This window comes from Rattus rattus, chromosome 7 (genome assembly GCF_011064425.1).
Source record: "Rattus rattus isolate New Zealand chromosome 7, Rrattus_CSIRO_v1, whole genome shotgun sequence".
NCBI lineage: Eukaryota > Metazoa > Chordata > Mammalia > Rodentia > Muridae > Rattus > Rattus rattus.
Window position 1 is genome coordinate 93,112,781 of NC_046160.1, and position 12,676 is coordinate 93,125,456.

Below are 12,676 nucleotides of genomic sequence, written 5' to 3' on the forward strand. Positions count from 1 at the left end.
GACCCCTCCCTCGTGAGAAGCAGAAGAGTACTGTGGTTTAAAGATGCATGCTCTGGAGTCAGATTTCCTCCAGGCCAATCCCAACACCGATGCAAACCGACTATGTGACCTTAGACAAATTGCTTTAGCCTCCCTTTGCCTCAGTTTATTCATTTGTAAAATAGAGCGAGCCCAAGCACCTCCCTTGTGGGGATTGAGAGTGCCCGCTCATTGTACTGAAACCAGCACTTAGCACGACAGCCGCCACTTAGTGTTGAAAGGCGGCGGTTTCTAGGGAACCCCAGCAGATACCCACGTCTGCAGAGATGCAGATCTCCTTTATGAAATGCATATGACCTAGGCAATCCTCCACATGTTTTAAATCATCTCTGGGTTGCTTGCCATACATAATAAATACTCTATAGATAGTAGCTGTGTTGCGTTGATTAGAAAATAATAGCAGGAAAATGCTATACATGCTTAGTAAAATATGGTAATTTTTTCCCCTGAATTGTTTTGATCAGCGATTGGTTGAATCCATAGATGTGTAGTTGGATATAGAGGTACCTTTGGATATAGAGGATGACTATGTAAGAACTCAATAACATGTTCATTATTCTCATTAACCTGTTTAGATTAGCTGAGTGTGTTTGTGTGTGTGTGTGTGTGTGTGTGTGTGTGTGTGTGTGTACATATTCTTGTGTATATGTGCAGAAGTATCTGTGTAGAGGCCATGGGTTGACATAAAATCTTCCTTAGCCACACTCCATCTTATCTTTGAGAGCGAATCTCTTACTGACAGGCACTCTGATTCAGCTAGGCAGCTTGGCCAGCAAGCTCCAGGGATCCACTGTCTTGTCTTTCTAGTGCTGGGATTATAGATATGTGCGGTGGTGCCTGGCTCTCACACACGTTCCGGGGATCTAAACTCAGATCTTCGACCTTGCATGGCAAAGCATCCAAAGGAGTCCTCCCCAGCCTCAAACACACAGGCCTCTTCTCTGTCTTTAGTTTCCTGAGTGCTGAGTACGTACAACTACATCTAACTTGACAGTTTTTTTTAATTATATGTATGTATATGTGACTTGCATGGACATGTGTAAATGATTGCAGTGTTCATGGAGGTCAGAGGCATTGGATCCCTGGAGCTGGGCTTGTTGAGAACAGAACTGAGGCCCTCCAGAGGATCAGCACGATCTGTTACTGCTGCTGCTGCTGTTGTTGTTTTCAAGACAGGGTTTCTCGTGTAGCCCAGGCTGTCCTGGAACTTACCCTGTAGATCAGGTTGGCCTTAAACTCATGGAGATCCACCTGCCTCTGCCTCCCCAGCACTGGGATTAAAGGTATGAACCACCACCACCCAGCAGAAGTATGCTTTCTAACTACTGAGCCATCTCTCCAGCCCTGATAACTTATGATCTTAAGGAAATACATATAAAAAGTCAGAAATATTAACTAAGACACAAAGATACAAAATATATGTTGTTCTCCAGCGTGATACCAGTCAAGGATGGGTGTTTTTAAAAAAAGAAAAGAAAACAAAGTGTGCACGATCCTTCCTCACACTGCTCAAATGGTCAGGATAGGCAGACACCGAGGAGCGCGTACGTAGAGGGCTGGAGAATGTTCCTCCTGGGCTGTGTCCCCATCCCACCACCAGAATTTTCTCTGAGGGCTGGGTGGTAAGAAGAGCTGTCACAGGACCACTCAGGAAACTTGATGTGTGTTCCTTACAGGTGAGAAAACAGCAGGTAGAGATGAGCAGATGGTGAACCATCAGCTGCTGGAAGAGCGAGGGAGCAAGAGAGTGGCCGTCAGCTGCTGGAAGAGTGAGGCAGGCTGCTGAGCTGGGAATCAGTCTGTACTTCAGGTCCACTGCTCCGAAGGATGTGGGATTGGTTTCTAGAACTAACATGTTTGGGTGGGGGGAGGGCTTGTCCAAAGCAACTTCATGGACAAACTAAAGGGACGCAGTGGACAGAGACTGGAGGTAAATCACTGGCTTCGGGGGCCCTAAGGCAGGAGCAATAATATGGAATGAAGAATCATTTTCTCTCTCTTATTGGTTTGTTTTGAGACAAGGGTATCACTTTATAGCCTAGGCTATCCTGAACTCACTCTGCAGCCCTCACTGGCCTCGAACGTGTGGTAAACTTCTTGCTTCAGCCTTCCCAATGCTTGCCCAGTGATAAATTTTCCATTGTGAATATTGCAGCAGCTGGGAAAAGAGTGATCTCTAAGAAACCCATGAGCATGACCACAAGAGAAAGAATCAGCATTAAATGCCTGTCAGACCTAGAAACAGTAGTGCCAGCCGGAGGACATCGGTCCTTTGCAGTTTGGTGACAAAGATGTGGATGTATGAAATTCTGAAGTGAGGCCATCCTTGTGACTTAAAGTGACTACAGGACCTTCTACTGCCCATGAACAGCCAGAAAACTTAGAAAGCCTGACTGTTCATGGGTAGGGAAAAGAGTAAAATCACCGAGTGAACATAAAGGCAACCTGGGTCACAGAACTGTTCGTGAATAGCTATTAAAATAAAATGTCCTTGTAGTTAAAATGGCCTCTCATAGAGCTGGAGGGTGCTTAAGAGCACTGGCTGTTCTTCTAAAAGATCAGGTTTGCTTTCCAGGACCCCCAGGGCAGGTTATAACTGTCTGTAACCCTAGTTCTAGGGAATCCAATGTCTTCTTCAGGCCTTCATGGGCTCTGAATACATGTGGTGCATAGACATATATTCAGGCAAAACATTCATACACATACTTTTTTTTTTTTAAAAATAAGCCTCTCACACCCTCTGAGGTTTGGTGATCACTATTAGAAATAACTAATAGAGGGGGCTGGAGAGATGGCTCTGCAGTTATGAGCACTGACTGCTCTTCCAGAGGACCTGGGTTCAATTTTCAGCAACCACAGGGTAGCTTACAGTTTTGGTGTCTGTAACTCCAAAACCTGACAACCCTCACACAAACATACATGCAGGCAAAACACAAATATGTATAAAATAATAAATTGTTTTAAAGGAATAACTAGAGAAACAGGGAGCAAAGAGGGAAAAACAAAGTAGGCGGGAACAGAAATGATCAATTTGGTGGGTTTAAGAGGAGCTCACTTGCTCTTCAACTGCGAGTATAATAAAATAAAAACCAGAGGATGTATAAGGAAGAAAGAATGGGTAGATCCTTATATAAGTGGCCCTACTCAAAGGAGATCCAGATGGTCCAATTCCATGAACAAAGAGGCCATGATGTCTAATACCCTGGCTGAGTTCCTGGTTTGGTCTTGTTCCTTCAGGCAGAGGTAGGGCAGCAGGAGAGATGAGTCCTCCCAAGCACTGTGTTACCTAGGAGGTTTCAGGCAAAGTCTTGAAATCCTGAAGACCTAAGAAGCAGGAAGAGGAGGAAGAGGAGGAGGAGGAGGAGGAGGAGGAGGAGGAGGAAGAGGAAGAAGAGGAAGAGGAGGAGGAGGAAGAAGAGGAGGAGGAGGAGAGGAGGAGGAGGAGGAGAAGAGGAGGAGGAGGAAGAAGAGGAGGAGGAGGAAGAGGAGGAAGAGGAGGAGGAGAAGAAGAGGAGGAGGAGGAAGAGGAGGAAGAGGAAGAAGAGGAGGAGGAGGAAGAAGAGGAGGAGGAGGAGCCCACCGAACTCAAAGGCAGAATATAAAATGCCTACAAGGCATTTGTAGCTGTGCTGGAGCTCTCCCTGGAGGCTGCTCTGGGGCTATGAGAGGACAAAGTGAGGGTTCAGAGAAGGCACAGGGTATTTACCATGCTGCAAGGAGTGGAGTGAGGAAAGGTATACAAATGCCACCCCTCCACTCCCTCAGTAGGACAAAAGAGGAACACCAGTCCTGTTACCCCTTCACTAGAAAGTTCTTATTCTAGCTCTGGCTTTGCCCGTTAACTTCCAGTATGGCTTCATTCTCCTTCCTCTCCACCCCAGCTTCCTCAGCTCTGACTTCCATCAGTTCCAAAGGAGCTGAGTCCTCCCTGAGAAAGGTCAGAACCATCCCCAGAACACTGGATTACCCAGCACACTTCTTAGACAAAAGGCTACAGACAGTCTCATCTGGCAATCCCTATTTTATACACAAGGGGACCCAAACCCTCAGAAGTTACATCCCATGTACAGAGCCACTGAACTGAGTCCAGAGCTCATCTTCTTGTCCCTACCATGTGATTCTATCAAATAGCTTCTTAACAACTCTAATACGGTCAGCCCCCTCTCCTAGGCCTCCTTCATAACACTCATTTCTTTCCATAAATGCCCTAAATGATGTAAGAGACATAAAGTCGAATGGTCTAGGACTGAGGATAATTACCACTGAAGTAGCTTGTTATCTCTAATCAGAGTAAATCCTTGCGCAGAACGGAGTAACCTGATGGATTTAGAGTAATCTAATGACTATAAGGTAAACCTATTTTTTCCCAGTGCTGGAGATTGATCCCCTGGTCCTCATGTATTCTAGGCAAGTTCTGTGCCATTGAGTTATATTCCAAACCCTAGTTTAACGTTTTCTGTGCTTTGCAAAGCATATCTGGGACTCAAGCATATTCAAGTCCCCCAGACATATACTGATGGTCAAGGGAAGGATGGGCTTGGAGGACAAAGACTACAGTCGAGAATTTGCTAATGTGAGCTGCTCTGTCGAGCAGGAGGGTAACAGAAAGGAAAATGCTACCCAAGAGCCTACCAAGCAAGAGGAAAAATGTTAGTATCAGAATGAAATGGGGTTTATAAGATTCATTGCTATTCCAAGCAGAAAGCCTGTTCCCTTTATAATAACTTCCAGGCCATCTGGTCTACTTCCCCACTGCAGAGTACGGATTTCCCCCTCCTTCCTGAACACTCATGAGGATGCTAGTTTTCAAGAATCTGTCCTTCCATCTTCCTTTAGCTGCCATGTTTAATCCGCATCAACTCTCTATACGCTCACACCACCTCCACTGTCAGTCACTCACCAATGTTTGTTCTATCACAACCAATCCAACACTCAAAATCAGCAGCAGAATCAGCCCTCAGCTCAAGTCCCAGTCTGAACATTTTCTAGCCAGATGACATGTGCGATCGTTCTTGCAGAAGCTCAGTTTTTCCAGCTGTAAAATGGGGATAATCAATAGTAGCTTTCTCAGTGGTATACAGGAGAACATAAAAAGAGTACTTAGCCCAATGCCTGGCAGAGAGTAAGTATTCAATACATGGTGACTGTTATTCAATACTGTCAACTGTTAGCACTCTGACCACTGAAGCAATTTGAAATTTCATATTAAGTCTCAGAGCACTGAAATGGGTCACCCAAGGTCAATCAGGCAAGTGGGATGGGGAGTGTTCTCAGATTTCCTGATTTTGGAGTTGTTTCTTTAAAACGATGTCATTGTCCAGTGACCTAGAAGTCGGTGTGTCGGATGACATCCAACTATCACAGCTGGTGATTTAATAAGTACTTTCACATGTCAGGAACTGTGCAGGCATATGCACTTATATTAGATCAGTATAAGAAGGTCACCTCATTGCTTTGGGTAAGCAAAAAAAAAAAAAAACCCTCTGGATCTGCTGCTTATGCTGCCCCAAATGATAGCAATAATTATTGTCCATATTTGTTTAAAGATGTAGATAAAAGTGTGCCCAATGTCCAGGTTCCTTAGTTCTGACTTTGGAAGTGTGTGTGTGTGTGTGTGTGTGTGTGTGTGTGTGTGTGTGTGTGTGTGTGTGTGTGTTTTAATTGGGAAAAAGAGGTAAAGGGATCCTGAAGACTAGGGAGCTTAGGAAGTAACATGGAGACGAGTTAAGGACACAGCTAGACAGACAATGGAGGTTGTACATGTGCTAAATACCGATGCATGATCCTCCCTGGGACTAACTCTCAGAGCATTGGAAGGTGCTATGCAAGCTGCTAAGGGGGGAAAGCAGTCAATATTCCTACCCAGCTGTAGGGACTAAGAACCACAATGATGCCTGGCCTGCCGAGATACCCCAATGGTGCAACAGCTGTGCTTTTATCTTGGGAGTAACCAACAGCTATCTAACTGGACTTAAAGTCTGTGTAAGAGGAAGGAAGCCATGCTAGGTGGTGCAAACTAACCAAATATTCATGGCTGGAGGGGTCACAGGCCCTAGAGCAGAATCTACCTCTGCCAGTTTCCTAAGCCAGTATAATTTTTAATAGTAAGCTAAATGCTTACCCTTATACCCACAGATAAGTGTAGCTCTCGCCCCTCATCAAAGAAACTCCTTTTTAAAACAGATGAAGACTATTATGGAGACCCACAACTGTCAGAAGTAGAATAAATGGCTGAGAAGGTCCCCATCCCCAGTTGATACATCTACAACACAACCCCTAGACCTAAGTGTCAGAGGAAACCACTGAACAGGGTATAAAAAGATTTTAAGAGCTGGAGTACCAAGATGTCTGCTCCAGATATGACAGGGAGGCTGCGCCCAGGAAATCTCAGCAACAAAGTTGCCTCTGCAAGACCTGGAAGAGGGCAGCACCAGTTGGCATACAACATGGGTGGAGGAAATTTCATAAGATCACACCCACAGGCAGTCATCGGCTGCTGAGAGAGGAAGAATCGATTTTCTTTAGGGATGAGCCCTGTGATTTATCCAAACCTAAGTGGTCAGCCCTAACTACATCTACCATGAGCAAAACTACATAGACTCCGTGTGTGTGCGCGCGTGTGTCTGCGTGCGTGCGTGCGTGCGTGCGTGCGTGCGTGTGTGGAAGGTTCAGGGTAGGACCCTCTCTCTGTAGCCCTCCGTCTCTTGGCTGGCATCTCTAGACGTGTGGCTGCTATCAAGGCCCTACTGAAACTTCTCTTGTGAAGATGGACCAGTCTAGAAGCTCGAGTGGCAGAGGTGCCTCCTAAAAACTGAAACAGTGAATGGACAGACCTGCTAGAAGCCATCTATCATTTGAGCCCACCTGCTAAAGCAGTCTGCAGTGGATGATCCAATATGTCCCAAATGCCGGGCCTCGGGAGAGAAGAGGTGTGACAGAGATGCTCTGACTTACTAAGTCCCCTTACCAATTAGATCTCCTTGGCCAGTGATTGCCAAGATTCCAGAGGAAAGAGCAGTGTCAAGGCCCAGTTTCTGCCCTAGAGCCCAGACCTACAGACTGTTTGCTATAATATTAATGTTGCTGATCTTCTATAACACCAGCCATGATAGACAGAAACTCTCGAAGTCCCCGGAAGCCATCAGAGGAAAAGAAAGGGAGGGCTCCAGAAGTTCAGAGATGCAAATAGCAATGGCTGTGTCCCCGGACTAGACCACACCCAATCCCATCACAAAGCTGTCAGCACTGGAAAGGGACAGAAAGCTTCCTTTGACAACCATTCTCTGAAGGAGCATCACCCTACAACTTCAACACCACTAAACTTACAGGTAGAGGAGCTGATGTCAAGATGAACATTAGGCTTGGAGGCAGGCAGGAGCCCACCTCTGGAGCCTAATTCATGTGAGCAAAAAGAAGCAACCGGGCTCTCCACGTTAGCCAGAGAATTAGCAGCTCACTGACCCAGCCTCAGTTTCATGGTGAATATGGGTGCCACGGGAAGAAGCCACTTCACTTCCATAAATGGCAGCAGCATGGAGCATCCCATAGCTTGATATGAGGCAGATGTAATTTTTTTCCCAGCCAACGTATCATTATATAACCCTGGTTGGTCTGGAACTCTATATGCAGACCAGGCTGCCTTCACCTCCTAAGGGCGAGGATTAGACACGTGTCAACCATGCTTGAACCAAACCGACAGCACCCAAACCCTCTTCTAGCATCTTGGAAAAGTTTAAGCCAAGAATGATAAGACCAGAGATTCTAAACCTTCTCTAATCCCAGAAAAGGAATTCCCCTCAAACTCACTTACACTCTACTGTTCAAAAGCAGACTGGTTTCCAAAAGGCAGGGAGGGAAGAAGCAGGAAATATGGCCGGTTTCAGATGATCTTAATCCCTTTCTGGATTCCCTCCTTGGCCAGGTTTGAACAAAAGGAGCCGAGGGTGCCAGGGCAGAAATTATTCACACTTTAAAAGGAAATGTTCTTGAATTAAAAAACAAAACCGAACCAAACACCCACTAAAACCCAAACCACCTCGTTTGTAATTAGGGGGTTGAGGGAGTGGAGAGAAGGGGGGTGGTTAAAGGGCGCAAATTTGAGAGCAGTTGAGCGAGCGAAGGGAGGGCTAGCTATCCTTTTTCTCCCTCAAGGACAGCCAGATCTGATACGGCTGCTGCTGCTAAACCAAGCTACCTCACTTTACTGCTCTTAGCCAGCTCTCGCTCTCTCTCCCTGTGATACCAGAGGCCCCCACATCATCAGAGACCCTTTGCAGAGTTTCCAGGGCGACTGCCACTAACACCCTGGGTTGTCATCTCCTTTGGAGAGCTCGGAGATGTCCCATCCGCAGAGGCAGACAGAAAAAACACCCACCGCCTGTGTACTATAGCAACTTTTCTGATAAAAACGACACTTTTAAAACTAACACTGGCCTTTCCCTATCGCAAAAGCTGTAATTTAGCCCTTCCCTGTAAAACGACACTTTTCCCCCTTTCGAAACAATCCGCAAACTGGAGTCGACTGAAACAAATGCAGTGTAAGACTCACTAACTCTTCTGAGATCTTTCAGTCGAGAACTCCAGGCTCTTGAATCAATTTATAAATGTAGGCGATCAAGTCCCACTGCTTTCAAGAGAGCCCACACTCTTACCTCACAGACTATGTCTGAGGAACAGTCAGTCCCTAGAAAAGCCTTCTTGTACCCTTTCCGCTGGAGAGGTCAGGCCACTGTGCACTATCCTCAGCTTGTGAACCAACAGCTTGGGATAAACCCAACAGGGACTGAGCCATAACCAACTGAGCTAGCCCATGGAGGACTCCACAGAAGTAGTGCTGCCCGTGTTGACTGAGATAGCCACCTGAGCTAACCTGAGCCACTGTAGTTTCCAGGAGCACAGGTGGAACACTCAGCCACTTCCTTCTCTCCTGTGATCCCTTACAAGTCCTGGAATCTCCCTTGATCCTATCTTGGAGTGGCCAAAAGCAAGACTAAATGGACTAATCCTTTCTCTCCAAAGACCAGCGTTCCGTCACCCCAGTGCCTGTTTGTTTCGGAGCCCAGAGTCTCAGAAAGGGTAAAGAAGGCTCATCTCGAGCCCACCCCTCACGTCTCTAAACCTAGTTCTCCATGTTAGACACATCCTTGGTCCAGCCAAATGTGTCATTAGCTCCTTCACATAGATGTAAGAGGGTCACCCAGGAGTACAGAGCCTACCGTGCCGCCAGTCTCTGGTCAGATCACACACAGAAGCAAGTATAGCTCTACCTTGCAACCAGGTAAATGACAGGAGCTTCTGGATGGCTGCGCTGCCAAAGGACAAGAGCCAATGGTCATCCACATGCCATCTGCAAGCTGAAGGAACCTGGTGCCCGGAGACACAGATTGGGAATTGGGGCTTGGAACCTGGCCCATTTGTCTTCTAGAGAGAAAGACCCCATACCATTCCTCTCTCTTTGACCCCTCTTACTATTACAGAGAGAGAGAGAGAGAGAGAGAGAGAGAGAGAAGCTTAGGCTTCTGAGGATCCCAGTGTGATGACCATTTGTTATTGGGGTGCAGAGAACACTCAACAGTGGGTAGGCAGAACCCCAAGGTTACACTGGTATGCAGCTTCCAAGGGTCCTTCAGTGAGCATCTAACCAGGTTTGGAACAACCTGACACCACAAACCCTGTGCCCGAAGAGATCATACATCCCACCTCCGAAGAAACCCCAGGAAAGAAAGGAGAAATGGTGAGGGAAAGAGGAGAAACGGGTCAGTTTCTGACTGGTCATAGAAAGAGAGAAAAGAAGACACCTGGGAAAGACGCCAATACCTCCCTGGCCTTGCCCGAAATAGAGCTACATGGCTCCCCATCTCGGCCCTCCAGAGATGGAGAATGCAGATGAAGAACCAGCAGTCAGGGGCTGGGCACTGACCTAGGCACCCACCTGAAGAAAGAATGCGAAGGTGTGCAGCCCACCATCACCCAGTTCCTTCATGGCCACGGAAGAGAAGGCAATAGGTCATTTTGACGGGGATCCTTCCCCAACCCTCAAAGTCAGGAGGATCCTTGGTTCCTATTCCCAAGACCTGGCTCTCCAGCTTCCATCCAGTCTGGCGCCCCCCTCTGTCCTATGCAGAGGGCCTCGGGGTGCACTCCACTAGGTTAGGGAGGAGGTGTCAACCTTCAGAGGTCTCAGATCCTCAGTCGAATCTTTCACCCTCGCCTCAACCCCGCACCCCTTTGTTTCAGGCGAGGAAAGTTGCCAATGTGCACCCCTTTCGCCAACACGCCCCCCTGTGCGCCCATCCCCCGCAGGGAATCCAAGCTCAGACACAGCATCTAATCTGCAGCTCGCTCTCCAGCCCCAGCAGTCGCTCCGAAACCGAAAGCAAAGAGGAAGCAGGATCCGGTAGTGTCCCCGCACGGGGTCTCCGGGTCTTCCCCATCACCACCCCATCACCCGCGCCCCCGCGCACCGCGCTGCCCGCCCCGCGCAGACACCTCTCTCCGCGGCCGAAAGGCCTCTCTGCGGGCATCTTGGGCACCTACCGGTGCGGGGCCGGGGACGAGGGTAGGGCAAGGCAAGGCAGGGTCGGGCGGCCGTCTGCCCAACGCAGGTGCGGCCAGGAGCGCGGTCTCACCGGCTGGCTCCCGCTCCTCCTCCCGCGCCGGGACTCGGGGCGCTCTCCTGCGCCGCCTGCTCCCTGCCCCCACGCCCGGCGCTCGGGCTCCCCCCGCGCCGAGTGACCGGACAAGCCTCCCCCACGCCACCCGCCCGCGACTATTCCCGCATCGAGTGTCCGCGGCCGCCTGGGCGGCGCGGGGCCCGGGGAGCTGCAGCCGCTGCTGCCCCACGGAACCCAGCCCCAGGCGGCGGCGGCGGCACTCACCCATAGTACGGATGCGGTGCAAACTGCACATGCTCGCTTCTGACAGGCGCTCTGCCCCCGGCCCTGTTTAACTCCTTCAGCGCCCGCGTATCCGCTGGGCCGGCTGCCCCCGCCAACCCAGAGGACTCTCGCCACTCATCCTCAGCCTGCGGTCAGCCCTGCCAGGACTCCGCCTGCAGCCCCTGCGGCTCAGGTGGCTGCTATAAGGATTCCGTGGCCCTCCCTGCCATTCATGTGTGGAGTAAGGGTCACCTCCGGATCGTAGGAATTGAAGGGAACAGGTTACAGAACATTCACTGTGGGTATTATGAAGGTTCAGGCTACCAGAGATCCACACTTCACATGGTGTTGCATACCCGCTGTGTGCCCTCAATATGTTTCACACAAGTTAATCATTGAAGCAGGAAGCAGGCAGACCGGGTCGGTTTATTTGCTTTCTGTTTTGTTTTGTTTTTTTAATCATCATCTTCACTACCACCACCACCACCACCACCACCACCACCATCATCATCATATTCATTATTGTTATTATTCTAATTTCTAATATGGAGAAACCGAGGCCCGTGAAAAACTAGAGTTTGCCTCAATCAAGGCCTGGGCCGCCCAGGTTCGCAATTTGGTTTGTAAAGAGTAAATGAAATATGTTCTTTCAGAGGTCTTCTTGGGAGTTGCAAAACGATGGACATCACAGTAAAAACAATAAAAGAACAGGAGCAAAAACCCTTGGCGATTTAGAATTCAGCAACCGGGAAATCAGCTCAATGTCACCGAGTTCTGATCGGCAGCTCAACTGCTTGTGGATCCTGCAGGAAACAGGAATGAAATTTCCCTCTCAGGCATCAACCATGAGTCCTGGTGCAGGGTACTTCAGCCAAGAGGAACATACAATCTTGAAGGCCTATAATAACACGTGGGAAGGAAGGGTTTGTTTTGGATAGGTACGGTCTTGAATTCCTCATCCCGTGCCCACCTGCCCAATGCTGGGATTACTGGGAGGCCTCAACAGGTCTCCATGGAAGTGTCTGGATGTCCTTTTTTAAAAAAAATCAGAAAGAACAGTCTTCCACAATTCTCACCATACCTTATGCATGCCTAGGCCTGATCCCAGAGGTCTGGTGGTTGCTTCTTCATACATTTGGGTACAAGTGTGGGGCTCACCCCCGACCCTTGCACAAATGGGGTGCTGGGAGAACTAAATTAAAAGCCTGCACAGATGCAGTGTGGAGAAAAGGGGGGTAGGAGAAATTTAAGGAGAGGGATGACTGTATTGGTCAGGGTTCTCTAGAGAATCAGAACTGGTAGAAAAACATATAGGGAATTTATTGGCTTGGCTTGCAGGCTGTGGTCCAGCTAGTCCACAAATGGTTGTCTCCCAACAGAGGGTCCAAGAATCCAATAGTTGTTCAGTCCACAAGGCTGGCTGTCTCACCTGGACTCAGTGTACATCAGGATCCAGTAGAAATAGGCTCTAAAGCAGTGAGGAATGACTTTGCAGCAGGAGAGATGAGAGCAAGCAGGCAAAAAGCAAAGAGCTTCTTTACCACCTGACCCTTATCTGGGCTGCCACGAGAAGGCGTGGCCCAGATTTACGGAGGGTCCTATAACCTCAAAAGAGACAACCAAGAAAGACCCCTCACAGGTGTGCTCAGCTGCTTGGGTTTTTGGTTAATTCCAGATGCTGTCAGGTTGGCAACCAAGAATATCCATCACAATGACCAAAGAAACTGTAAGACTTACTTCCCTAAAAATAAGAACAAAAA

At 48.5% G+C, this 12,676-nt stretch overlaps 1 protein-coding gene across 10 annotated transcripts in view; it reads right to left on the reverse strand.

Moving 5' to 3' along the window:
• Window positions 1–11,244, reverse strand: part of Tmem229b (transmembrane protein 229B) — a 48,809-nt gene extending 37,565 nt beyond the window's left edge. For 4 of the 10 annotated variants that reach the window (XR_004388498.1, XR_004388497.1, XM_032908004.1 and 1 more), the window contains exon 1: window positions 10,576–10,677. The gene's annotated coding sequence lies outside the window, so the exon portion shown is untranslated. The other 6 variants (XM_032908008.1, XM_032907999.1, XM_032908009.1 and 3 more) reach the window with 6 other exon arrangements.
• Between the last annotated feature and the right edge of the window lie 1,432 nt (window positions 11,245–12,676).